This window comes from Ranitomeya variabilis, chromosome 6, assembly GCF_051348905.1.
Source record: "Ranitomeya variabilis isolate aRanVar5 chromosome 6, aRanVar5.hap1, whole genome shotgun sequence".
Lineage (NCBI taxonomy): Eukaryota > Metazoa > Chordata > Amphibia > Anura > Dendrobatidae > Ranitomeya > Ranitomeya variabilis.
In genome coordinates this window covers 195,967,870-195,995,232 of record NC_135237.1, presented here as the reverse complement: position 1 = coordinate 195,995,232, position 27,363 = coordinate 195,967,870, and the positions used below count along the sequence as shown (strand labels likewise).

The following is a 27,363-nucleotide window of genomic DNA, read 5'->3' as shown; positions in this document are numbered from 1 at the left end:
GGAACGCCGTGATCATGGCTGCCATTACTGAGCTGTGTATGTAAGTGTACTTGGATTATAATATCGTTAGTAAGGACACCTGATTTGTTTTTAATAACAATTGGCTATTAAGCTATTTTTAGAAATATAAGCCACGGCACTCAAGGTATCTTGGAGGTGCTCAAGTTAGGTATCCAACCCGTCAAATATAAGTAGAAAATACTTGGCACTCAGAAGAGTTTTTTTGCAAACTTGAGAAATAGATTTTTATTCGGTGCATCCAGTTCAATATTTAAACGTTTTCGGTCTTATACAATCAGACCTTCATCAGAAATAGTTGTGAAACTGAAAAGCATATATACAAAAAAGAAGAGAACATATTCAGACAACATTCATGATGCACAGCGTATATACAAATACATATATAAGAAAACAGCTCATGACATTTTACCATAACATATTGTTATACAAACACGTGATAATAATAATACAGCAACCGTGGCGGTCTAAACGAATCCAGCCTGGAGTGATGTGAGACGTACGTCCTATGCTGAAGGTTCTAGAGCTGGAGAGCGTGATAAGGATAAAATATGTACAGTGAGGTGATATATACAGTCTATTACCATGTGACAATGGGGCATACGGCTGACGGATACATAGCTCCATAAGGATACAGGCTACGGAGTGGCCCCAGAATAACAGGAATGTGCGGGTATAGTGCACAGTGAGCTGCCTAGAATAAAAAGAAAACAGGCACATGAACACATAAGATACTCGGCGTGATGCTCGGTGATGGACCAAAGGGTCCCAGGAGTATTGTTATCATGCCAGTGAAGTCCAAGGAGTGACCACTGAATGCCCAGGTCGCAGATAACCGTACCGAGAGGATACAGAAATGTAAAAAGGATAACATTGCTAGGGGCTAAAATACAGGTACCTGGAGACCACAATCACAAAATAAGCGGATATAACCATACACTGGTTAGGAGTCAGCAGGGGAGCAGGAGCGCAGGGCGTCTACAAAGACAGCAGGGATGTGTATGAGACACTGCAATGCCAAAGCTACACTGTCCAGTCTAGAAAACGTCATGACACAATGCAATACCTTATAGCAGGCGGTGATGGGTGACCAATACGCTGAAAAGGGCAACAGACTGGCCGGGACAGAAGCGCTGTGGAGGCAACATAGCAGGGGGAATAAGTTACCACACAGAAGAGATGTGGAGAAGAGCATAGTGCCAAGAGAGCCGCTGCTGTACCTGTAACCGCCAGTGTAGAGGACGCCGTACCGCGAGGAAAATGCGCTCCAGGGCTGCAGGGGGAGAATGGCACTTCCGGGTTTAAGTGCTGGATGCAGCGAGTCAGCTGACCCAGCGCGTCATAGGGTCATGTGACCGGAGAGGCTGCGCATTCGCAAAGAGCAGAGCGGGGGACCGACAGGAGCTGATGCTGGAAGAGCCGGCGCCTGCGCAGTAAATGACAGGGGCAAGGGGCTGCTAGTCTAGGAATATGTTAGGGGTGCTGAGGAGCAGCGCAGCGCACCTAGTAGCGGCGGGGGCGACCCCCAAAAGAAAAATACTAAGAGAAGGTCACTCTGACATGATGGAGAATCAATTAAGAATTCTACACAGTGAATGGCAAAAAGAGTGCATACTATACCCAGTGAAGTGCACGGTGCAGAAAGTGCATTTTAACGATTCTGTGAAGAGAAATGGATAAACAATGATGAAACAATGATGAAGCAGTACAGTTAAAAACAATACTATACAACAATCAGGCTACACCAACATGCTAATGTCACCTCTGGTACTATGTACACATATACATACTGTTACAAAAAAGCTGAGACGTCGTAGTCCCTATTTAACCCCCTTGGTTCTAGAGTCTGTAAAGTATGAATCCAGTATGCTTCTCTCCTGAGAAGCATGCTGGTACGATTTTGGCCTCTCCTAGGTATGTCTACCTGTTCCAGAACCTGGAACCGAAGTTGAGAGATATTGTGGTTCCTTTCGGAAAAATGGTATGGAAGGGGAAGGTGCGTTTTATTACATCGAATCGTGGACTTGTGTTGGGCCACTCGTTCTCTCACCATCTGCGTGGTCTCCCCCACATATGCCAGACCGCACGGGCATTTGATAACATATACAACGTGTGTGGACTCGCAGGTAAAAAATCCTTTTATGGGAATGGCTTTGCCTGTCTGGGGGTGGGAGACAGATGAGCCCTTCTGGACGTTGCTACATTGCAGGCAGTTAAGGCACGGGAATGTGCCTTTTCTCTGGGTCTGTAAAAAGGTCTGTTTCGGGACAGTGGTGCACGAGCCAACGTCTGCATTAACCAATCTGTCCTTGAGATTCCTTGCCCGCTTAAAACAAGACATAAATGGTGATTTAAACTCTGGGATGTGGGGGTAACTTCTAGTTAGAATACCCCAGTGTCTCCTAATGGTGGACTGTATCAGGCCCGAGAATGGATGGAACGTGGAGACAAAGGGGATTCTCTTGCAGTTATCTTTGGGTTTGCTTATGGATATATTCCGTTTGGCCTCGGCCAGGATCCTCCGAGGATATCCCCTATCCGTAAATTTCTGTTCCATCTCAAGGAGTCTGGTTTGTTTAATACTGTCATCAGAGACAATTCTATCAACTCGATGGAATTGAGATTTGGGAATGGAATTTTTTATGGAGGGTGGATGCCAACTGGTAAAATGTAGAAGGCCATTGCGGTCCGTGGGTTTGGTATACAAATCGATGGATAAGTGGCCCCCCCTATCTTTATAAATCACGGTATCCAGGAAATTGATCCTGGACATATCATATTGCATAGAGAAACCAAGCTCGGGCCAAATGTTATTAATATGATGATCAAATGCCACCAATGACTCAAGGGGCCCATCCCAAATACAAAAAATGTCGATATATCTACGCCAGGTTTTACAGTGGGCTGTGAACAGGGGATGATTAAATACGAAATCGTTCTCGAAGGCCGCCATATATGCTACAGCGTAAGGGGGCGCTACATTTGCGCCCATTGCTGTGCCTTGTAGCTGGGCATAGAAGACATCCTGAAACATGAAGTAGTTCTCTTTGAGAACCAACCCCAGGAGGTCGGCACAAAGATGACGAATTTTGGTGTCGATCCTATTTTCGATCAGTAATCTGTCAACAGCTGCTAGGCCTTTTTCATGAACGATGGACGTATACAAGCTATTGACATCCCACGTAATGAGGTAGGAGGAGGGAGATATGGGACCCAGAGACTTGATGACTAGGATGAACTCATTGGTGTCCAACAGGAAGGACCGAGTGGTTTTTACTAGTGGTGTAAGAATTTTTTCCAATACCATTGATGGTGGTGATAAGACTGAGTCTGTAAGAGAGACAATGGGCCGGCCAGGAGGTTTATTTAATCTCTTATGTATCTTGGGAAGTACATAAAATAAGGGGGTGATGGGGTCCTTTTTGATGAGGAAGTCTCTCATCTTACTGTCTATCGTGCCCTGTTGAAAATGGAACTCGACGATGGGTGCAATTTTCTGTACTAGTTGGCTCACTGGATTGTGTGGTAATATTTTATATACCCTAGTGTCCCCCAACTGTCTAAATACCTCGTCCAGGTAGTCAGTCCTGTCCATCACTACCGTGGCCCCACCTTTGTCTGCCGGTTTGATAATTAATGATTTATCGGACGAAAGTTGTTCAAGTTAAAGTCTTTCTGCAACTGAAAGATTCGTCTGGAACCGGAAGCTCCCTTGGTCCATCTGCCGGATGAGGTTGTGAATATCTCTCTCAACAAGGGAAACAAAAGTTTCCACTGGAGGATTGGACCGTGGTGGCATATAGAGGCTATGGTTCCGAAGCCCCAGGTTGTGGAGTTCCAGAATAGATTTGTCCTGTCTAACAGGACTCAACACTGGAGGTTGCGCTGAGAAATGGACTCGCAAGCGGAGGTTCCGATAGAACCGTTGCAGGTCCATGCTGAGTTCAAAAGAATTAAATTTGTACATTGGGCAGAAGGACAACCCCTTCTGGAGGACGGCCAATTGGTGTGCGTCCAAGCTTTTTGACGAGATGTTCACTACCAGGGGGAGGTCCTTACCTGTGAGCGTGTCGCCACCTGGTTTCTGGGTTCCCCGCTTGCATTGGCCCCCCCGCATCGTCTTCCTCTTTGGCGGCCACGATTGTTCCCTAAAAAAGAAGCAGAGTTTGAAGCCCCGGGCCTGCTGTCGGTGGAACCAGAAGAGCTTATCGAGCTGTGCCGTCTGGTGAAATGCCGAGTATCCCGCCACTGATAGACACGGTTCTGTAGGTAGTCCTCGGTATCCCGTAGGAACTTTGATCTTTTCCTTTTTTCCACCTCCAATCTGTGTAGCCGTAGTTGTTCCTGATTCTTTGTCTTGAGCTCCTGGAACTCTTCCCGGGGCATGGTACTGGTTAGTTGAGTTTCGATAGCATTTATTTGAGTATTCACTGTGTCCAGGTTTTGTTGAAGATACGAGAGAGTTAAGGTCATGAGATCTGCTGAACATTTGTTCAGGATATGTTCAAACTTTTCACAGTACTCTTTATCCTCCCTGAAGAAGGTTGGTTGTAGAGGGACCCGTAGGCCTCGTGGAATCCTCTGGACCCGAAGGTACTCAGCTATTGTAACAATGTGTAGCTCTAGATTAACCGCTCTTCTGGACTCACGTTCCAAGTCACGGTTCTTGATTTCTTTAGTTGGGATTTGGAGAAAGTCGCTAGGTGCGGTTACTTTTGACAGGATTTCCGCCGCTTCTGCTGCGTTGAAGGAAAAGGTTTCAGACATAGTCCAAGGTGCTCGTGTAAGGATACAACATGTAGAAATATAAGCCACGGCACTCAAGGTATCTTGGAGGTGCTCAAGTTAGGTATCCAACCCGTCAAATATAAGTAGAAAATACTTGGCACTCAGAAGAGTTTTTTTGCAAACTTGAGAAATAGATTTTTATTCGGTGCATCCAGTTCAATATTTAAACGTTTTCGGTCTTATACAATCAGACCTTCATCAGAAATAGTTGTGAAACTGAAAAGCATATATACAAAAAAGAAGAGAACATATTCAGACAACATTCATGATGCACAGCGTATATACAAATACATATATAAGAAAACAGCTCATGACATTTTACCATAACATATTGTTATACAAACACGTGATAATAATAATACAGCAACCGTGGCGGTCTAAACGAATCCAGCCTGGAGTGATGTGAGACGTACGTCCTATGCTGAAGGTTCTAGAGCTGGAGAGCGTGATAAGGATAAAATATGTACAGTGAGGTGATATATACAGTCTATTACCATGTGACAATGGGGCATACGGCTGACGGATACATAGCTCCATAAGGATACAGGCTACGGAGTGGCCCCAGAATTTTTATTCTAGGCAGCTCACTGTGCACTATACCCGCACATTCCTGTTATTCTGGGGCCACTCCGTAGCCTGTATCCTTATGGAGCTATGTATCCGTCAGCCGTATGCCCCATTGTCACATGGTAATAGACTGTATATATCACCTCACTGTACATATTTTATCCTTATCACGCTCTCCAGCTCTAGAACCTTCAGCATAGGACGTACGTCTCACATCACTCCAGGCTGGATTCGTTTAGACCGCCACGGTTGCTGTATTATTATTATCACGTGTTTGTATAACAATATGTTATGGTAAAATGTCATGAGCTGTTTTCTTATATATGTATTTGTATATACGCTGTGCATCATGAATGTTGTCTGAATATGTTCTCTTCTTTTTTGTATATATGCTTTTCAGTTTCACAACTATTTCTGATGAAGGTCTGATTGTATAAGACCGAAAACGTTTAAATATTGAACTGGATGCACCGAATAAAAATCTATTTCTCAAGTTTGCAAAAAAACTCTTCTGAGTGCCAAGTATTTTCTACTTATATTTGACGGGTTGGATACCTAACTTGAGCACCTCCAAGATACCTTGAGTGCCGTGGCTTATATTTCTACATGTTGTATCCTTACATGAGCACCTTGGACTATGTCTGAAACCTTTTCCTTCAACGCAGCAGAAGCGGCGGAAATCCTGTCAAAAGTAACCGCACCTAGCGACTTTCTCCAAATCCCAACTAAAGAAATCAAGAACCGTGACTTGGAACGTGAGTCCAGAAGAGCGGTTAATCTAGAGCTACACATTGTTACAATAGCTGAGTACCTTCGGGTCCAGAGGATTCCACGAGGCCTACGGGTCCCTCTACAACCAACCTTCTTCAGGGAGGATAAAGAGTACTGTGAAAAGTTTGAACATATCCTGAACAAATGTTCAGCAGATCTCATGACCTTAACTCTCTCGTATCTTCAACAAAACCTGGACACAGTGAATACTCAAATAAATGCTATCGAAACTCAACTAACCAGTACCATGCCCCGGGAAGAGTTCCAGGAGCTCAAGACAAAGAATCAGGAACAACTACGGCTACAGAGATTGGAGGTGGAAAAAAGGAAAAGATCAAAGTTCCTACGGGATACCGAGGACTACCTACAGAACCGTGTCTATCAGTGGCGGGATACTCGGCATTTCACCAGACGGCACAGCTCGATAAGCTCTTCTGGTTCCACCGACAGCAGGCCCGGGGCTTCAAACTCTGCTTCTTTTTTAGGGAACAATCGTGGCCGCCAAAGAGGAAGACGAGGCGGGGGGGCCAATGCAAGCGGGGAACCCAGAAACCAGGTGGCGACACGCTCACAGGTAAGGACCTCCCCCTGGTAGTGAACATCTCGTCAAAAAGCTTGGACGCACACCAATTGGCCGTCCTCCAGAAGGGGTTGTCCTTCTGCCCAATGTACAAATTTAATTCTTTTGAACTCAGCATGGACCTGCAACGGTTCTATCGGAACCTCCGCTTGCGAGTCCATTTCTCAGCGCAACCTCCAGTGTTGAGTCCTGTTAGACAGGACAAATCTATTCTGGAACTCCACAACCTGGGGCTTCGGAACCATAGCCTCTATATGCCACCACGGTCCAATCCTCCAGTGGAAACTTTTGTTTCCCTTGTTGAGAGAGATATTCACAACCTCATCCGGCAGATGGACCAAGGGAGCTTCCGGTTCCAGACGAATCTTTCAGTTGCAGAAAGACTTTCACTTGAACAACTTTCGTCCGATAAATCATTAATTATCAAACCGGCAGACAAAGGTGGGGCCACGGTAGTGATGGACAGGACTGACTACCTGGACGAGGTATTTAGACAGTTGGGGGACACTGGGGTATATAAAATATTACCACACAATCCAGTGAGCCAACTAGTACAGAAAATTGCACCCATCGTCGAGTTCCATTTTCAACAGGGCACGATAGACAGTAAGATGAGAGACTTCCTCATCAAAAAGGACCCCATCACCCCCTTATTTTATGTACTTCCCAAGATACATAAGAGATTAAATAAACCTCCTGGCCGGCCCATTGTCTCTCTTACAGACTCAGTCTTATCACCACCATCAATGGTATTGGAAAAAATTCTTACACCACTAGTAAAAACCACTCGGTCCTTCCTGTTGGACACCAATGAGTTCATCCTAGTCATCAAGTCTCTGGGTCCCATATCTCCCTCCTCCTACCTCATTACGTGGGATGTCAATAGCTTGTATACGTCCATCGTTCATGAAAAAGGCCTAGCAGCTGTTGACAGATTACTGATCGAAAATAGGATCGACACCAAAATTCGTCATCTTTGTGCCGACCTCCTGGGGTTGGTTCTCAAAGAGAACTACTTCATGTTTCAGGATGTCTTCTATGCCCAGCTACAAGGCACAGCAATGGGCGCAAATGTAGCGCCCCCTTACGCTGTAGCATATATGGCGGCCTTCGAGAACGATTTCGTATTTAATCATCCCCTGTTCACAGCCCACTGTAAAACCTGGCGTAGATATATCGACGACATTTTTTGTATTTGGGATGGGCCCCTTGAGTCATTGGTGGCATTTGATCATCATATTAATAACATTTGGCCCGAGCTTGGTTTCTCTATGCAATATGATATGTCCAGGATCAATTTCCTGGATACCGTGATTTATAAAGATAGGGGGGGCCACTTATCCATCGATTTGTATACCAAACCCACGGACCGCAATGGCCTTCTACATTTTACCAGTTGGCATCCACCCTCCATAAAAAATTCCATTCCCAAATCTCAATTCCATCGAGTTGATAGAATTGTCTCTGATGACAGTATTAAACAAACCAGACTCCTTGAGATGGAACAGAAATTTACGGATAGGGGATATCCTCGGAGGATCCTGGCCGAGGCCAAACGGAATATATCCATAAGCAAACCCAAAGATAACTGCAAGAGAATCCCCTTTGTCTCCACGTTCCATCCATTCTCGGGCCTGATACAGTCCACCATTAGGAGACACTGGGGTATTCTAACTAGAAGTTACCCCCACATCCCAGAGTTTAAATCACCATTTATGTCTTGTTTTAAGCGGGCAAGGAATCTCAAGGACAGATTGGTTAATGCAGACGTTGGCTCGTGCACCACTGTCCCGAAACAGACCTTTTTACAGACCCAGAGAAAAGGCACATTCCCGTGCCTTAACTGCCTGCAATGTAGCAACGTCCAGAAGGGCTCATCTGTCTCCCACCCCCAGACAGGCAAAGCCATTCCCATAAAAGGATTTTTTACCTGCGAGTCCACACACGTTGTATATGTTATCAAATGCCCGTGCGGTCTGGCATATGTGGGGGAGACCACGCAGATGGTGAGAGAACGAGTGGCCCAACACAAGTCCACGATTCGATGTAATAAAACGCACCTTCCCCTTCCATACCATTTTTCCGAAAGGAACCACAATATCTCTCAACTTCGGTTCCAGGTTCTGGAACAGGTAGACATACCTAGGAGAGGCCAAAATCGTACCAGCATGCTTCTCAGGAGAGAAGCATACTGGATTCATACTTTACAGACTCTAGAACCAAGGGGGTTAAATAGGGACTACGACGTCTCAGCTTTTTTGTAACAGTATGTATATGTGTACATAGTACCAGAGGTGACATTAGCATGTTGGTGTAGCCTGATTGTTGTATAGTATTGTTTTTAACTGTACTGCTTCATCATTGTTTCATCATTGTTTATCCATTTCTCTTCACAGAATCGTTAAAATGCACTTTCTGCACCGTGCACTTCACTGGGTATAGTATGCACTCTTTTTGCCATTCACTGTGTAGAATTCTTAATTGATTCTCCATCATGTCAGAGTGACCTTCTCTTAGTATTTTTCTTTTGGGGGTCGCCCCCGCCGCTACTAGGTGCGCTGCGCTGCTCCTCAGCACCCCTAACATATTCCTAGACTAGCAGCCCCTTGCCCCTGTCATTTACTGCGCAGGCGCCGGCTCTTCCAGCATCAGCTCCTGTCGGTCCCCCGCTCTGCTCTTTGCGCATGCGCAGCCTCTCCGGTCACATGACCCTATGACGCGCTGGGTCAGCTGACTCGCTGCATCCAGCACTTAAACCCGGAAGTGCCATTCTCCCCCTGCAGCCCTGGAGCGCATTTTCCTCGCGGTACGGCGTCCTCTACACTGGCGGTTACAGGTACAGCAGCGGCTCTCTTGGCACTATGCTCTTCTCCACATCTCTTCTGTGTGGTAACTTATTCCCCCTGCTATGTTGCCTCCACAGCGCTTCTGTCCCGGCCAGTCTGTTGCCCTTTTCAGCGTATTGGTCACCCATCACCGCCTGCTATAAGGTATTGCATTGTGTCATGACGTTTTCTAGACTGGACAGTGTAGCTTTGGCATTGCAGTGTCTCATACACATCCCTGCTGTCTTTGTAGACGCCCTGCGCTCCTGCTCCCCTGCTGACTCCTAACCAGTGTATGGTTATATCCGCTTATTTTGTGATTGTGGTCTCCAGGTACCTGTATTTTAGCCCCTAGCAATGTTATCCTTTTTACATTTCTGTATCCTCTCGGTACGGTTATCTGCGACCTGGGCATTCAGTGGTCACTCCTTGGACTTCACTGGCATGATAACAATACTCCTGGGACCCTTTGGTCCATCACCGAGCATCACGCCGAGTATCTTATGTGTTCATGTGCCTGTTTTCTTTTTATTCTAGGCAGCTCACTGTGCACTATACCCGCACATTCCTGTTATTCTGGGGCCACTCCGTAGCCTGTATCCTTATGGAGCTATGTATCCGTCAGCCGTATGCCCCATTGTCACATGGTAATAGACTGTATATATCACCTCACTGTACATATTTTATCCTTATCACGCTCTCCAGCTCTAGAACCTTCAGCATAGGACGTACGTCTCACATCACTCCAGGCTGGATTCGTTTAGACCGCCACGGTTGCTGTATTATTATTATCACGTGTTTGTATAACAATATGTTATGGTAAAATGTCATGAGCTGTTTTCTTATATATGTATTTGTATATACGCTGTGCATCATGAATGTTGTCTGAATATGTTCTCTTCTTTTTTGTATATATGCTTTTCAGTTTCACAACTATTTCTGATGAAGGTCTGATTGTATAAGACCGAAAACGTTTAAATATTGAACTGGATGCACCGAATAAAAATCTATTTCTCAAGTTTGCAAAAAAACTCTTCTGAGTGCCAAGTATTTTCTATTAAGCTATTTTTAATCACTTTCACGCAGTATGGTATTTATAATACCCGTCAATAGCTGTGGTTTGATGGGCTGAGTAACTTGCACAATTGCACTGTTACACTGATGATGCACAATAACACTGTTTAATACTATTGATATTATATTTAATGATTTTCTAATGAGATATGTATGTGTTCGATATAAAATGTGGTCTCACCCTTGTATTCATTGCTTGACAAAGGATAACACATCCGAAACGTTGCCACGCCGTTCAGGCATTAAAGTCCACTTTTTTCAATTATTTTGTGCTGCTTTTCCTTTTTTTGAGTTCATAGATATATCTATCTACATCTATCTATCTCATTCCTTCTATCTATTTATCTGTCTATCTATGTGCGTAATGGAGTGTGGGTTGGACAAATGTAAAAGAGGAGGTTGGACAAGACATGACATCACAAATCTTTTTTTTTGTTCAATAATACATCTTTATTTAGCTTTCAAAAACGCATAGAAAAATGCATCAAAAACCGTGCAAAAAACGCATCAAAACCGTGCAAAAACGCATCTAAAACACACTTGCGTTTTCTGCCAAGAGCTGCAGATTTAGTGCAGAAAAATCCGCAGGCAAATCTGCAACGTGTGCACATACCCTGAATGTGGCAATTGTTCTTGCAGTTCTAGGATTAGAAGGGGAGAGCATACTAAAACTTGGTTTAATTAATCATAAGGTTAGGGACTTCATCATATGCAAAAGTGATTTTGTAGTTTCTGCTGTGCTTTGTCCTTGTGGATTTTATTATGTGGCCAAAACTAATCACCCACTGTACAAAAGAATCAAGGAACATACATGCCTGGAGTCTAGAGTGGATAGACACACTTCTGAAAAAGGAGGTATATTGGATTACATATACTGATGAACTTGTCACTCTAAAAATGAATGAATGCAATTATTTGAGTGTGTTTCTATGACAATAGTGTGTTTTTTCCATAATATATTTAAGACTGTACTACATATGTCCCCAGTTAGATGAGTTTGCAAGCCATATAGTTTTGTTTGTCTGTACTATTGTTTTTAAATGGATGGATGTGGTTTGCCCTGATGAGTGAATAAACCAATGTCCTACCTAGTTAATACTTTGGACCAGGAAGAAGCGAATGCTCAGCATGAAATGGCTGTTGCCGTACATAGGAGTATGCCATTCACTGCCAGGGCTGCCACTAGAAATTTCAGGGCCCCATACTGGCAACATTTTTGTGGCCCCCTTCAGACTCCACCCAGACTCCACCCCAGCCCCGCCTAAACCCCTTAAACTGTCCTCAGTCCCACCGCTCTCTCTTGGAAAAACTCGACTTCTCACCTATCACACATTAACAGTCCCCATCACCAGATCACACATATAGCTGGCAGCTTTTGATTTGGCCAAAACATTTTTTAAGCCACCACCATAACACGGTAGACACTTTTGGACGGGCCCTACTCTACTGTAACCTATTAAATATTTGTTAAAATGTGCAATACAATTTAGGTAGATTTTTATTTATTTTTCAATTTTTAAAATGACCAATAATATCACATACAAGGAATAAATACCACCACACCATGACCTGACCACATATTACCACCACAAAGTGACCAAATAGCACATACAAGGGACAAATACCGCAACACCATGACCAGACCACATATTACCACCACACTGATCAAATAATATCACATACAAAGAACAAATACTGCTACACCATGATCAGACACCATATTACCACCACAGTGATCGAATAATATCAAATACAGGGAAAAAATACCACAACACCATGACCAGACCACATATTACACCACAAAGTGACCAAATAGCACATACAAGGGACAAATACCGCAACACCATGTCCAGACCACATATTACCACCACATAGTGACTGAATACTACAATACTGATCAGTAATAAAAAAAACCCCACAATACTATCACCATCAATGCCATTATACACAGAAGATCTGTACTTTGTATGCAGTGTCTGTGCACAGGTAATACGTTGATCACTGGTGACATTATACACAGGAGCTCTGCATATAGTATACAGTGTATAGTGTCAGTGTATAGGTAACACACTGACTCACCAGTGACGTCTCTAGGTGAAGTCCTTCATCTTTGCTTTTCATCTTTCATTCAGCACAGACCGCAGTCACTTCATTCAGCCAGGGCTCATCTCTACAGGAAATAACACAGTTATCTCGAGCTCCGCTTGCAGAACACATTACTTAATTTTTCCCAACTTCTACACTACACCACATGAAGAAAAAAAGGCAACATAGTGTTGTGAAGGAGAAAATGTCTAATGAAATCAATTATTAAACCTTATATAAGTCAGTTCAGATATGGTGTAACAAGATGGCGATTGTGTCTTTGAAGCTGTCTTGGAGATCCTTGAAACGGTCCTGGAAGGAATCTTTGGAATGCAGGAGTGAAGGCACTGGAATACACCGTATTTGGAAATGAAGCTTGGAATGAACCAATCAGAGTGACACTAACTATTCAGAAGTTGTGCGACCTCCCCCATTTCCTGTATTTAGTATTATCCTTTGTTCAGAATAAAGCAGTTGTGAGTGAGCCATCACTGAGAGAGGCTGTGTGTATCGTCTCTGTGAATGTGATGCATTCTGAGCCTCTAAGCTAGCACTCAGCTTATATTTGGTCAGGTACAAGCAATCATATTGATCTCACTTTAAGGGATCACCCTCACATTGACACCCGGAATGGATCGAGGAAGAGCGTCCAGAGTGGTTCGACTAGGAGACTGATCACCTCCACAAAAACACGGTAAGTCTGCTGATTCCTTGATGAATCTGTAGTACTTGCTTGTGTTTCTCGAACCATTCTGTGTGTTTTGTACTCGTGTTTGCCGAGTGTCTGTGTCGCTCTAACATGGTGGGTGTGGGATACGTACACCTGGTGGCCTTAAAAAAAAAACACGGCTACTGGCTGTGAGGAACACAAACCGTGATTGATTGCTTCTAACCTGTTGCATGTTTTGTCTTGAATGTGCCAGCACTGTTCTGGGATATTGAGTCTGCTGCCTGTGTGTAGCAGGCAGGGGGATAGGAGGTTGTCTATGATACGTTGAGCGCAAAGTTGTTCCTAGAGTCTCGGGTGCGGAGCATGGCGTGATAGAATCACGGGTGGTCGAGCCATGTAGTGCAAAAAACAGTAGAAACCTCTTTGAACCCTAGCATTGTGCACAAGGTCTGAGATAGAAATCCCAGTTACAGAGGATGGTCAGTTTTTGTGTTTGTCCGTCCGTCTGGTTATGTGTGTCTGAGAGTGTTGTCCCTCTTCCAGAATTAGCCGTCCTGTCTCTGACCGCATGTGGAACGGCGAGATTTGTGTTGGTGCTGGGGTGTGCGCAAATTCTGTGTGGTACCAAGTAACTCGGCATGGTCCGAGGGGAGACACAGCGTACAACAAACACGACTCATCCTCTGTGTGGCTCATAGATTTGGCCTGGGACTTCTGGTGACTGGATAACAACTCCGTCTTTTTGTTTGTCTAAAGCCAGCAGAAAATTGAGAAGTTTTTGCAGTTCCGTAAAAGAGGAGGGAATGTGATGATGGCAGATAAGACTGCTGTATGATAGTGTTTGCCAGAGGGGGGAAGAAGTGTATATATATATAGAATATGAGATGATTTGATGAAAATATGTGTATTCCCCGAGAAAGGCAGATTACAGTAGTTAGAATGGCAGGGAGTTATTAAAGGAAAGAAAGGAAGTTGGAAGATGAGGAATTGCTGCATGTAAGTTTAGCATGGTGCTGAACAACAGAAAATCTGTCTGTCTAAGGAAAGTTGGGTGACTGACTTAATGAGGGTTTTCTGGAAATGTATTGAAGTAAAAAAGAGGATCTTTAAATGCTGGCTTGTTAGAATAGGCTGAGATATTATGGAAAAAACCTGCGTAATTAGAGGTGATGTGCAGGAAGGAAAACATGGTGATAAGTTTTAGTATGAGAAAGTATGAAACAAGATGGTGCTGAACGCCATGCTGCTCCCAGTTTGTCTCCACCCCTTACATTGTGTATGTAGGAACTAGAATTTAGTTTGGGTGGAGACCTGTCCTGTATGTGGTGCCCCCTGTTGGCACATAGGAACTATTCAACCTATTTCTAAGCTAGGATTGTATCCTTTGTTATGCCCCCCCCCCACACCATTCATGTGCATAGTGTGCCTCTTGTCCAGGGCCCCAAATGCTACGCCCCCATAAGTTTTGGCCATGCCCTCAATGAGTATTAGACCTGCACTGGATGGTACTAGCGCCCCCTTCAGGATCTGCCGTGCCCTCTAGTTCTTTTCCTGATAAAATCCAAATGGATGCAGCAGTTACTAACATGTCTGTCTTTTGCTGCCATCTGAGACTCACTAGGACGATTACTCAGCCATGGCGGGCAGCCCACCTCAACCCCCTGCTGCTCTTTTGCAGTGCTTATCTGGGTTATAGCCACGAGACCTTACATCTCAGCCTAGGGGACCAGTTATGGTGGAGCCCCAGGAGAGTGAATGGCATCCCTGGGATCCTAGTGAAATGCTGGCCATAATGAGTAGAATGAAAGACCCTGGAATATTTCCCATGTCATTGGTTACAAAGCTTAATGAAAAAAATAGTAATGCTTTCTACTGTTGCTGGTGAGATTTAGAGGAACAGATTAGCCTCCCAGAAAGTCATCCTTCATGATATCCAACAGGATTCTACTGAATCAGGAGAAAATATTATATTCGGCTCTGGCAAAGTTAAAGGTTTAAAGTCTGTGATTGTAGAGCCACTAATAATGTCCCACTCAGAGTATTAAAGTCATATTCCCAGCTCTGATAACATAAAAACCTGGTATAGAACCCCTCTTACGTAGACCAAGCAAGGGCAAAGAAATTTAATGTGTAAAGTAGAAAAATATTTAGAACTGAGAGTCCTCAGTGATTGATATATATTGTTCCTATGTGTGTAAAGTATGCACACAGACGTTGTGCAGGGGGATAGCCCCCTCCTTCTCCCCTCTTCAGTCTCTTAAGGTACCGTCACATTAAGCGACGCTGCAGCGATAGCGACAGCGATGCCGATCGCTGCAGCGTCGCTGTTTGATCGCTGGAGAGCTGTCACACAGACCGCTCTCCAGCGACCAACGATGCCGAGGTCCCCGGGTAACCAGGGTAAGCATCGGGTTGCTAAGCGCAGGGCCGCGCTTAGTTACCCGATGTTTACCCTGGTTACCAGCGTAAAAGTTAAAAAAACAAACAGTACATACTCACCAGCGCGTCCCCCAGCCTCTGCTTCCTGACACTGACTGAGCTCCGGCCCTAACAGCACAGCGGTGACGTCACCGCTGTGCTTTCACTTTCAGTTTAGGGCCGGCGCTCAGTCAGTGTCAGGAAGCAGAGGCTGGGGGACGCGCTGGTGAGTATGTACTGTTTGTTTTTTTAACTTTTACGCTGGTAACCAGGGTAAACATCGGGTTACTAAGCACGGCCCTGCGCTTAGTAACCCGATGTTTACCCTGGTTACCAGTGTAAAATATCGCTGGTATCCTTGCTTTTGCTGTCAAACACGGCGATACACGGCGACCTAGCGACCAAATAAAGTGCAGACCTTCTAGCAGCGACCAGCAATTTCACAGCGGGATCCAGATCGCTGCTGCGTGTCAAATACAGCGATATCGCTATCCAGGTCGCTGCAACGTCACGGATCGCTGGCGATATCGCCTAGTGTGACGGTACCTTTAGGGGAAAGTTCGCGGTTATGAAGCTGTGCTGCTGGGATAGCGCCCTCCCTCTCTCCCCCTTCTCTCAGTGCTGCTGAGATCTCAGGTTTCACTGTGTCTGATAATATCAGCATTCATGGCGCACTACTGATTTCAGCCATCCTCCTGCCTCTGGGGGGAAGCGGAGGGAAGTGGGTGGTAGTGGAACCTGGCTGACCTGCTAGTTGAACTATAACAGGACCATGACTGTGTACAGATAATGTCCCACAGGGGGGTTTCAGTCATGGTGCCGATGTCCCACTAGATTACCCAGTCTATGAGCTCTTTGTGGATGGATAGCGGTATTGTGTGGATGACCAGTTCTACGCCGAATATGCTATTGATCCATGAAACCATAAATGCGGAACCGCTGTCCCCACACATGGTGGCGGTCCAGGAAGAGTACTCTGACGTGACGCACAAACATGACTGCATAGATGAGTCAGGAAACAGTGGGTTTTGCACATGTCCATGATAAACCTGATCCTAATGCAGATTTTGAGTTTTTTTCTTGTAGATGGCTCCAGATACCACCAGGATGGGTGATTCTACATTGGATATGCAGTAGTATCCTCACATGAGGTAATCTGAGCTGAACCACTCGCTCCTCACATGTCGGTGCAGGAGGCAGAGTTGAAGGCACTCACTGAGACGTGTAGAGCCGCTGCAGGTAAAGTCGCTAATATTTACACAGATTTGAGTTATGGATGGGAAATATCCCATGATTATGGCCCTATCTGGAGATGCAGAGCGTTTCTTACATCAGCCGGTAAGCCCATTAACAACGCAGAGCTGGTAGAACAATTAATGGAGGCATTGATGTTACCAGTCCAGGTTGGCATAATCAAGGTAAAAGCACACAAAAATGGTGACTCCGTGGAGGTAGAGGGCAACAGAAGGGCGGACGAGGCTGCTAAAGTAGCAGCAAGGTGGCCTAGGGAGCAGTGGACGGTGGCGGGGAGTCAGCATATTCCAGCCACACCGAGCCTAGATGTCCTGAAATCCCTCCAGCTGCCCAAACAGAGAAGGAACACTGGGATAGAATGGGAGCTGAGCTGAACTCGAATGGAGTATGGGAGAATAAGGATACATTGTATATACCAAGGTCCCTGTTCCTAATTATGGCGCAAGCAATATATGGCCCCACTCACACCTCAAAATGTCACATGTGTACCATGGTAAATGCCTTCTGGATCGCTCCTGGTTTCAGTTATGTAGCGGCGAAACTCATACAGTCATGCCTCATCTGTGCAAAGCACAACCTAGGTAAAACTGTAAAAAAAAAAAATCCCTAAGAAAGCGACACTCAGGCCTCTCTACCCGTTTCAGAGACTGCAGACTGACTACATACAGCTACCCAAGGTAGGAGTGTGTGAATATGTCCTAGTATGTGTAGATCTCTTCTCTGGTTGGCCGGAAGCCCATCCAGTAAAATGTGCTAATTAATGCTAAAATGACACTTAAACTTAAAAATTCAGAAGGCCATGACAGACACATGAAAGAATTAAAGAATTGGGTAGAGTGTTTGTCTCTTGCACTCTCTTCAGTCAGATGCAATCCAAATAGAAAGACAGGCTTATCTCCTTCTGAAGTCCTGCTTGGTAGTGCCCCAAAGACTGGTCTGTACTTCCTATAAGTACTACAGCCTATGTCCAGGCCTTGCAGAAAAAGACTTAATGTGGTGAATAAATCTGTATTCTCATCCATTCCAGATCCTAATGAAAGTGCAGACGTGCATCAGCTGAATCCATCCACCCTACTTCCTCTTTCCAGGGGGGATTCAGTGGACCTCGACCACCCATGGCCAGAAACCACCAACCCTCCAAATGACCTTTTACCAGATGAACTAGGTCCCTTCAATCATGACTGTCTGGAGCACATGCTATCAGAGACTCATCATTTACCTAGGGTATCGGAAACACCGCTACCAGGAGCCGACCTTGTGGTGTATACAGATGGATCCAGATATGCTGATGATATTGGACTATTTCACACCAGATGGGCTGTAGTGACCCAAGAAGAACTTATTTCAGCCGGATCCTTGCCACCTTCAATGTCAGCACAGGAAGCCGAACTCAAAGCTGCAACTGAAGCCTGCAGAATTGCAGAGGGGAAGGTGGTTAACATCTACATAGACTCCAGATATGTTTTTGGAATTGCCCATGATTTTGGACGACCGTGGGCCACTAGAGGGTTCCTCAGTTGGGACCCCTGTGAAGAATGCCGAAGCAATTCGCCAGCTAATGGAGGCTCTGACGCTCCCGAAGACAGTAGCAGTCGTTAAGACCAAGGCTCATGGCAAGTTGGGCTCTGCAGAAGCAAAAGGAAACTACTTTGCAGATCAGATGGCAAAACAGGCAGCCCTGTGGGAACCAGGGAAAGAGGAAGTAGGGGTGTATGTGGTTACAAGAAGTAAAAACAAAGCTATGCGGAAAAATGAAGAACCACAGCTACCTCCCGTGACCAAACTAAAGATATATCAGGACCAAATGTTGCCTGAGGAAATAGACCAATGGATCAGCAAGAAGGCACTGAAAGGTCAAGATGGATTATGGCGAATAGATCCTGACCAAGACGAGTCTACCCACAGTTTGCAACCCGGGGACTTCGTCCTGGTTACAAGGTTCACTAGAAAATCACCTCTTGAGACCAGATACGAGGGTCCGTACCAAGTTCTCCTGACAACGCCTACCTCAGTGAAACTCGAAGGGAGATCAACATGGATCCACGCCTCACATTGCAAAAAAGTGGACCAACCACCCGAGTAATACATATCCTTGCTATCATCTACCTAAAGTTGTTATGTATAGGGAATGGACAACAGGTAGCTGTAACTAAAGAAAAGGGAATTATTACTTTCTGGTACAATTCCTCGAGTACAGTGGTGGCTACATATGGGTTTGATACCTGTGACATAATACAGGGAAGTGGGTGTGGGGAGCCAGGAGAGTCACGACTCCCGGGAAAGACAGAATAGTTGGTATTATTTATTTGTGGTAATTGGGAAAGAAGAAATAAAAACTGTGGTTCTTGGGCATCTGTAGGATGGGATACAAGTGATAAAGAGTGGGGATATAAACCGACCCCTGCCTTCAAACAAGAGTAGTAAAGGGAAGTTCTTGCTTACGCGGATGACGCTACTCAAGTCCAACTCTAGTGACCAATGTAAGACAAAATGTCATCCTTTGATACTCAGTATTGAGGATCCATCACCCAATGATGTAGGAGAGTATACTTTGGTGCACATTATGGTTAGGAGGGAAAGACCCCAACAGGCAGTTTCCTACTCAAAGATACTGTATGTTGGAGTCTCAGGAATGGGCAAATGTGCAGGGTGAAAGTGACAAATCTGGAATACCATGGATTCCACTTCTTCAACATGTTTGTGTTTTTAGGGGCTTGACTGCAATCCAGAACCCCACTTATGAGGTACACTGCACAAGAACAAAATAGAACCAATTGTTGTGTGTGTGTGCAGCAGCCAGGCCCCATTTGGGATCTGTTCCCCTATTAATCCCTGAATTGGAGGAGGAGTGTGTCCTTGCCTTCTTTACCAACACCTCCACTAATTATACACAATGTGGGAGATGGAGGGATAAATATCCTGTGTTGAATAAAACTCTGTCTCTTGGTCGAAGTATTACTATCTATCATGGGAATTACACCTGTATGCAAATACAAGGAGAGGGCCGTTTCTTGGGGAATTCTAGAAAGGGTTTTTGCCATAATTACTCCTCAGTAGTGGACATATTCTGGATATGTGGGGATATGAAGATAAAGTCTAAATTAGAGGGTAATTGGACGGGACAGTGTACTTTGGCCAAGGCCATCATGCCTTTTCATCTTATCCCTGAAGGTTCGCTTTTGACTAATCAGAAACAGCCCCAACGTATGAAAAGGGGAATTGCCCCCCCAAAAAAGCTTGAATCCCTATCTGAGGAACTTAAAAAAAATTCAGGAATTGGTGATCTTTAGGATACTTGGTTTGGGTTGATGGCAGGATGGCAGAAATCGTTGACACAGATTGGTACAATTATTATGGTAATCCTTATTTTCATGTCTGTGGTTTTTTGTTGTATATTTCCTTGTGTTAAACAGATGGTCAACAAGAGCGTGGACAGCCTAACCCCTACACTGGCTTTCCAAGAAGATGATGATGGCCATGATTCTACTATAAAACCCCTAAAGACCAATTCGATTTATTAGTTGGGAATAAATAAATCTGACTTCTACATGAATAAAGACTGTATCAAGGGGGGTAAAAGCTTAACAATGTCGTCTAATGGACAGCTCACATGTCATGATCCATGTACTGTGTTTTCTCCTTGTCTTTTTGTGTTTGTCACTGTCCCCTGTGTGTATTATCTGCAGTGGTGAGGCTAGCGTCCCTTGCCGGCCAGTGCACTAGTTAGGTCACAGATAGGTATCAGTGAGGGACGAGGTTCCTGGCGGCGGTGGGGGGAAGGACCCACTTAGGGCATTAGAGCAGTGCAGGGACAGGTTCAGGTTAAATTCAGGTGGAGACCATTCCCCATTTCCCTATCAGTAAGGCCTTCCTTTCCCCATTTTCCATCCCTTTTTCTGTGTGTTGTGAATTCAATGACCGACCACCTATTGGGTCATATTATATTGTGACATCAGGTTAATAATTGATTTAGGGGGGACTGTGAAGGAGAAAATGTCTAATGAAATCAATTATTAAACCTTATATAAGTCAGTTCAGATATGGTATAACAAGATGGCGATTGTGTCTTTGAAGCTGTCTTGGAGATCCTTGAAACGGTCCTGGAAGGAATCTTTGGAATGCAGGAGTGAAGGCACTGGAATACACCGTATTTGGAAATGAAGCTTGGAATGAACCAGAGTGACACTAACTATTCAGAAGTTGTGCGACCTCCCCCATTTCCTGTATTTAGTATTATCCTTTGTTCAGAATAAAGCAGTTGTGAGTGAGCCATCACTGAGAGAGGCTGTGTGTATCGTCTCTGTGAATCTGATGCATTCTGAGCCTCTAAGCTAGCACTCAGCTTATATTTGGTCAGGTACAAGCAATCATATTGATCTCACTTTAAGAGATCACCCTCACAGTGTCACTCTACACAGTAACAGGATCGCCCCCCATTTAAAACAGTATCCTCAAAAAATAAAATAAATACATCACTGCAGTAATAATATACCTTAATTAGCCCCTATGGTAATAATATTCCTTATCCTGGCCCCATGTGTCTCATTCCTGGCATCAGTCATATGTTCTCCCATCCTGCCCTCATGAGTTTCCATTCTGCCCCATATGATCTCCCCATCCTGACCCATCTGTCTCCATCGTATCCATCCTGCCCCATGATCCAATCCTGCCCCCATGTCTTTCATTCTGCCCTGTGTCTCTGGAGCGCCCCCAGACGCAGGGCTGCGGGGTACTCGGTACCGAGCCTCTCTGTCTTAGTTCTGGGGTTGTCACGGTGGCTAGACCCGGTCCGTGACCCTGCTAAGGGGCGTTTAATGAAAGATGCGATGGTGATGCGTGGTGCAAGTCGCGATGAATAATGAGGACACAGGGTTGCAGTCTCTTTACCTCTTTACTAAAGGCTTCAGGATCCGCAATCCAGAGCACTGCTAACAGGGCTGGCTGAGACCGGCCGGTCCGAAGGCACAACCAGAGTTCCCTTTGCAGGTGGAAATCAGTGCCTACCTTCTAGCGCCTGTGTGTTGTAGTACCTCCCTGCTGAGCACCACGGGATAGTCCTCACAACTGTTGTGTCTGTTTCTGATGTTCTTTTCTCACAACTCGTATCTGTTCTGATGTTCTTTCTCCATCCCCCAGATGATATGGATAGGATGCACCCGTATGACGGGTAGGCCTGGAGTTCTTCCGGGACCCTAGCATCGCCCCTCTCCCACAATTGCCCCCTATGTCTGCTTAGGTGATTTAGGTGAGACAGCCAACCTATAATTAACTGTCCTGCCGCTGTTTGAAGTAATGCTTGGAGCCCAATACTTCCGCGACGTTCCGGCCACCGGCTACGCGCCTCAGTAGGATGTTGCCATGATCTTCAGGCACGACTCCTGCTGGCTTTATCTCCTTTTTGCTGCAATCTCGTTTCTCACTTCTCCACAATAAACCTTGCTTCATTTCCTTTCTTAGGATGCCACCGCAACGGGTGCAGGCACGGCTCCGTAACGTTCTGTTCTTTTCGCTAGGCCACTGTCAGGATCCCACCCCTGACAGAGACCCCCCTGAATCTTCCCCCTGCAACACCCTATGCCACAGGATGTTGCCTGGATCCAACCCTTTCAGCTTCTGAGTAACTTCCTATCCATCCCCCAGTTTTACCAGATTGTGAGGAGTGGCCTAATACATAGAACCCTTTGCTCCCTCTGGTGGCCAGAGTGTGAAGTGTAATGTGTGACTGTGATACCTGGTCAGGTGAACTCCTTAAGTGCCATCAGACGTACCATCACTCCCCTTAGTGGCGGAGCATCAGTACTGCAACGACCAGGACTCTGGGGCGCTGCACTCCCCCCCCCCCCCGGTTAAATCCAGTACTCCCGGACTGGGAAGAAAACAACAATACATGTCAGCTAAAGACATACAAAATTTTGAAATGCAATGAACAAGTAAATATAACAGTGCTTCCCTTTATGGGAGGTGAGGACTCTTAAACGTTACAAACAAAACAGTTAAATATTTTAAATAACATACTATAAATAACTTCTATTACCCAGCCGGGTATTCTACTAAGTGCAAATTCTGAACAATAATTTAACTTTTCCTTTAAGGCTGAACCCACTAAAGGCTTACTATAAAACTCTAAAATATAAATTAACTTTTTCTTTATTTCTCTCTTCTAAGTGCAACATTTTTCTTTTTCCTCTTTGATTTCTTGTATGCAGGACCTCCTGTCTATCTGCCCAGGCCTACCGCCTCTTTTCTTAGTACAGGATCAATTAACCATCTCTCTATAGCTCTCAGGAGGACTCACTAACTAACCCCTACGGGTTTACTTTCCTCAATCTCTACTAACTTTATTAAACATTCTCTATAACTATCTAGCTAACTACATATTACTTCTATGTAAACCATTATTACCATTTACTTTCTTTGAGGCAACATTATACTTTAAGTGCAACTAGTGAATGTTCCCTTTAAGAGGGAACCAAGTCTCTTTGAGGTAATGCAGACTCTCTCTATCTGCAAGTCCGGTTAAGGCAAGAGCTTCCATGCTGTACTCAGGAACAGTCTCTTCAAAAAGCTCTCTCCTTTGTAAAACCAGTAAAGGGCACCTTTAAGAAGGTGCAAACTCTTACAATACAGTTTGTAAACCATTCACCGTCCATGATTCGGCAGTCTTTGTAAACATTGATGAACAAAAGCAAAAATAAAAACAAGAGCAAAAATAAAAAGCAATAGGGATCCCGGGTAAACAAAGGGATCCCTTTAAGAATAACCCTGGTCGGGTATTAGCAGCAAAAAGCAGGAAAACAAACAGTTAACTATGTACAGTTTCAGAGCATTAGGATCAACTCTGGTTCTGGCGGCCGTAGCTCTGCAGGCAGCAGTGGGCAGGGCCATCCGCCCGGGTACCTGCGGCTACCAAGTGTTGTACCAGAAGCCCCTTCACTCCAGACAAGGGTCTGGGTACCCACAGTCTTAGATCCTGAGATGACCTGGGTATTGGTCATCACTGTGGCCAAGCTCCCGGCTACCACAGTGGTAGCAACAGTGCAGGTGGTGGTCTTGACAACGGTGCAGGTTGGGGTAACCACCGTGGTCTTTGTGGTAATGGTAGACCGGTCACAAGAGGGCGCCTTCGCCACAGGGGACAGCTTCACCGGCACCTTAGTCGGGGGCGTCACGGAGTCTCGCCTCTTGTGGACGTTCAGGGCGAACCACCCCTTTTCCCCAAAGTGCTGGGTGTAAGTGACTTCATCCCCCGGGTAGAACTCCCGATCCAGGTGGCCCTCTCTTAGGTGGGACTCTACATCCCTCCGATTCACGAACACTTCGGCGTACAGGCCCGGCTCCTTAATAAAGCCCCAGCCCCCGTGGAGTTTAAAGGCGATGATAATGCCCTGCTGACGCGGGGCCTGGTGAGTGGTGCAGACTTTGCGGGCCCGGTCCTTCACCGCTAGGTCCCGCGGATGATGGGCCTCCCACCTGGCCTGGTACTCTTTCTCCTTCTTCTCCCACTGTTGGTTTAGCTGGACCTGGTACTCTTCCCAGCTGAGGGCCTCCACCATCTCCCCTTCCTGCGTCTTCACCGTGGAGAACCCCATGAAGTTGGACCCTGGGTTCACCCAGCGGCACACCGTGCGCTCTGCATAGACCACACCCGGCAAGGTGATTGGCGAGATCGGGACTTTTAGGAGGTGCTCCATGCCCGTGGCCTGGTCCCAGGGAAGGAGGCGCCGGAGTCGATAGGTCCCAGGGGGAGGTGGCGCTGCAACTGGGCCTATCAGCAGGTCCTCCGCTAGCGGGGCAGGGTCGGCGGGCTTACCGGCAGGTGCGGCGTCCTCCCTCGCGGCTGGCTCCGCTGGTGGTGACGTCGGTGGAGACATCGGCAGCAACTCAAGCAGCGGTACAGGAACCGATGTCGGGGAATCCTCCTCTGGCTTCTCCTGGGGCGTGGCCTTGGTCTCCACCCGCAGTTTGGAGGAGTTGTTCGATTAAGTCCTCCATCTCGAGCTGCAGGAGACCCGCATCAGCTGTGGAGACTGGGCCGCTATGCTCCTCCAGGTAGCTGGGGGAGTTCTCCACTTCAACCCCACACTCTGGGTCTGAGCGGTCAGCCATCACGTCCTCCATGTGGGTCACTTCCTGGCCTTTTTCCCGCTCTCTCCTTCGTGGGCGGTTTCTTTTTCTTTGTCTCCGCCCTCCATTGAGGATTAGGAGGCGGATCTCGGCTGCTGACGGACACCTCCTCAAAGTACAGAAATATTTAGACTGGGCGGCCATTGTCTTTCGCGCTCTTCAGCTTGTGTACGCCTACTCCACGCCCTTCTTCTTCTCCTGCGCTTCTCTTAGCGCTGTAATGGCGGCAGTTTTGGCGGGAAGTGGCAGCCCACAGTCTTTGCAACAAATCACAATTCAAACACAATTCAGTCACAGTTCCAAGGCACACATGACCTGATTCTTCAGGCTTAAGTAGATCCTGTTCACGACGTCAAGTTGGAGCGCCCCCAGACGTAGGGCCGCGGGGTACTCGGTACCGGGCCTCTCTGTCTCAGTTCTGGGGTTGTCACGGTGGCTAGACACAGTCCGTAACCCTGCTAAGGGGCGTCCAATGAAAGATGCGATGGTGATGCGTGGTGCAAGTCGCGATGAATAACGAGGAAACAGGGTTGCAGTCTCTTTACCTCTTTACTGAAGGCTTCAGGATCCGCAATCCAGAGCACTGCTAACAGGGCTGGCTGAAACTGGCCGGTCCGAAGGCACATCCAGAGTTCCCTTTGCAGGTGGAAATCAGTGCCTACCTTCTAGCGCCTGTGTGTTGTAGTACCTCCCTGCTGAGCACCACGGGATAGTCCTCACAACTGTTGTGTCTGTTTCTGATGTTCTTTTCTCACAACTCGTATCTGTTCTGATGTTCTTTCTCTGTCCCCTAGATGATATGGATAGCACGCACCCGTATGACGAGTAGGCCTGGAGTTCTTCCGGGACCCTAGCGTCGCCTGTTATGACCTGGTGGTTACGGAGCGGTACTGAGATGACCTGGTGGGTAAAACCAATCATGGACAAGCTCAGAGGAGGTGGCAGCTCCACAGACAGAAATCACTGATATGACCTAGTGATTATGAAGCAGCACTGAAATGACCTGGTGGGTAAAACAAATAATGTACAAGCTCTGAGGAGGTGGTAGCTTTACTGACCACAATCCCCACTCCTAACACCAACACTAGAAATAGCCGTGGAGCGTTCCTATCTCTGCCTAGACGCCTCTTCACAGCCTAAGAACTAGCTACCCCTGAAGATGGAAACGGAAAACTATCTCGCCTCAGAGAAACCCCCAAAGGAAGATAGCCCCCCACAAATATTGACGGTGAGTGGAGAGGGAAATGACAAACTCAGAAATGAAACTAGATTTTAGCAAAGGAGGCCAATACTATCTAAATAGACAGAGATAGAAAAGGCTACTGTGCGGTCAGTATAAAAACTAAATGTCCACGCAGAGTTTACAAAAATAACCTCCACACCGACTCACGGTGTGGAGGGGCAAATCTGCGACCCCAGAGCTTCCATCTAGCCGGAATATTTCATAATGACAAGCTGGACAAAAGAGACATAACTTAAACTGAACAGAAGGTCATAAGCAGGGAAACACCCAAAAACTAGCAGAACTTATCTTAAGCTGAAATGAACTGGCCAACAGAGAACTTCCAGGAAAGAACTGAATCCACAGGAAAAACATTGACAGCTGGCATCAACTACAGCCAAAAGCCCAGTTAAATAACAAGGCCAGGGAACCGATTAGTGAAAGCAGCTGCTAAGTTCCACTCGAAACAACCAGAGGGAGCCCAAGAGCAGAACTCCCAAAAATACCATTCATAACCACAGGATGGAGCCCAAGAACGGAATTCACAACAGTACCCCCCCTTGACCAAATCGGCAGCATGGACATCGGAGGCAAAAACCCAAGAGTTATCCTCCTGGCCATAACCCTTCCACTTGACAAGATACTGAAGTTTCCGCCTTGAAAGACGAGAATCCAAAATCTTCTCCACCACATATTCCAGTTCCCCCTCAACCAACACCGGAGCAGGAGGGTCAACAGAGGGAACCATGGGCACCACATATCTCCGCAACAAAGATCTATGGAACACATTATGAATGGAAAAGGAAGCTGGAAGGGTCAAACGAAAAGACACCGGATTGATAATTTCCGAAATCCTATAAGGACCAATTAAACGAGGTTTGAACTTAGGGGAAGAGACGTTCATAGGAACATGACGAGAAGACAACCAGACCACATCCCCAACCCGAAGCCGGGGACCAACACACCG

General features: G+C 46.0%; 1 long non-coding RNA gene across 1 annotated transcript; it reads left to right on the top strand.

Moving 5' to 3' along the window:
• The first annotated feature begins 4 nt into the window (after positions 1-4).
• LOC143781057 (uncharacterized) lies at positions 5-21,615 on the top strand. Its single transcript, XR_013216521.1, has 3 exons — positions 5-40; positions 13,282-13,402; positions 21,125-21,615. It is a non-coding gene; the product is annotated as an uncharacterized LOC143781057 (long non-coding RNA).
• The last annotated feature ends 5,748 nt before the right edge of the window (positions 21,616-27,363 follow it).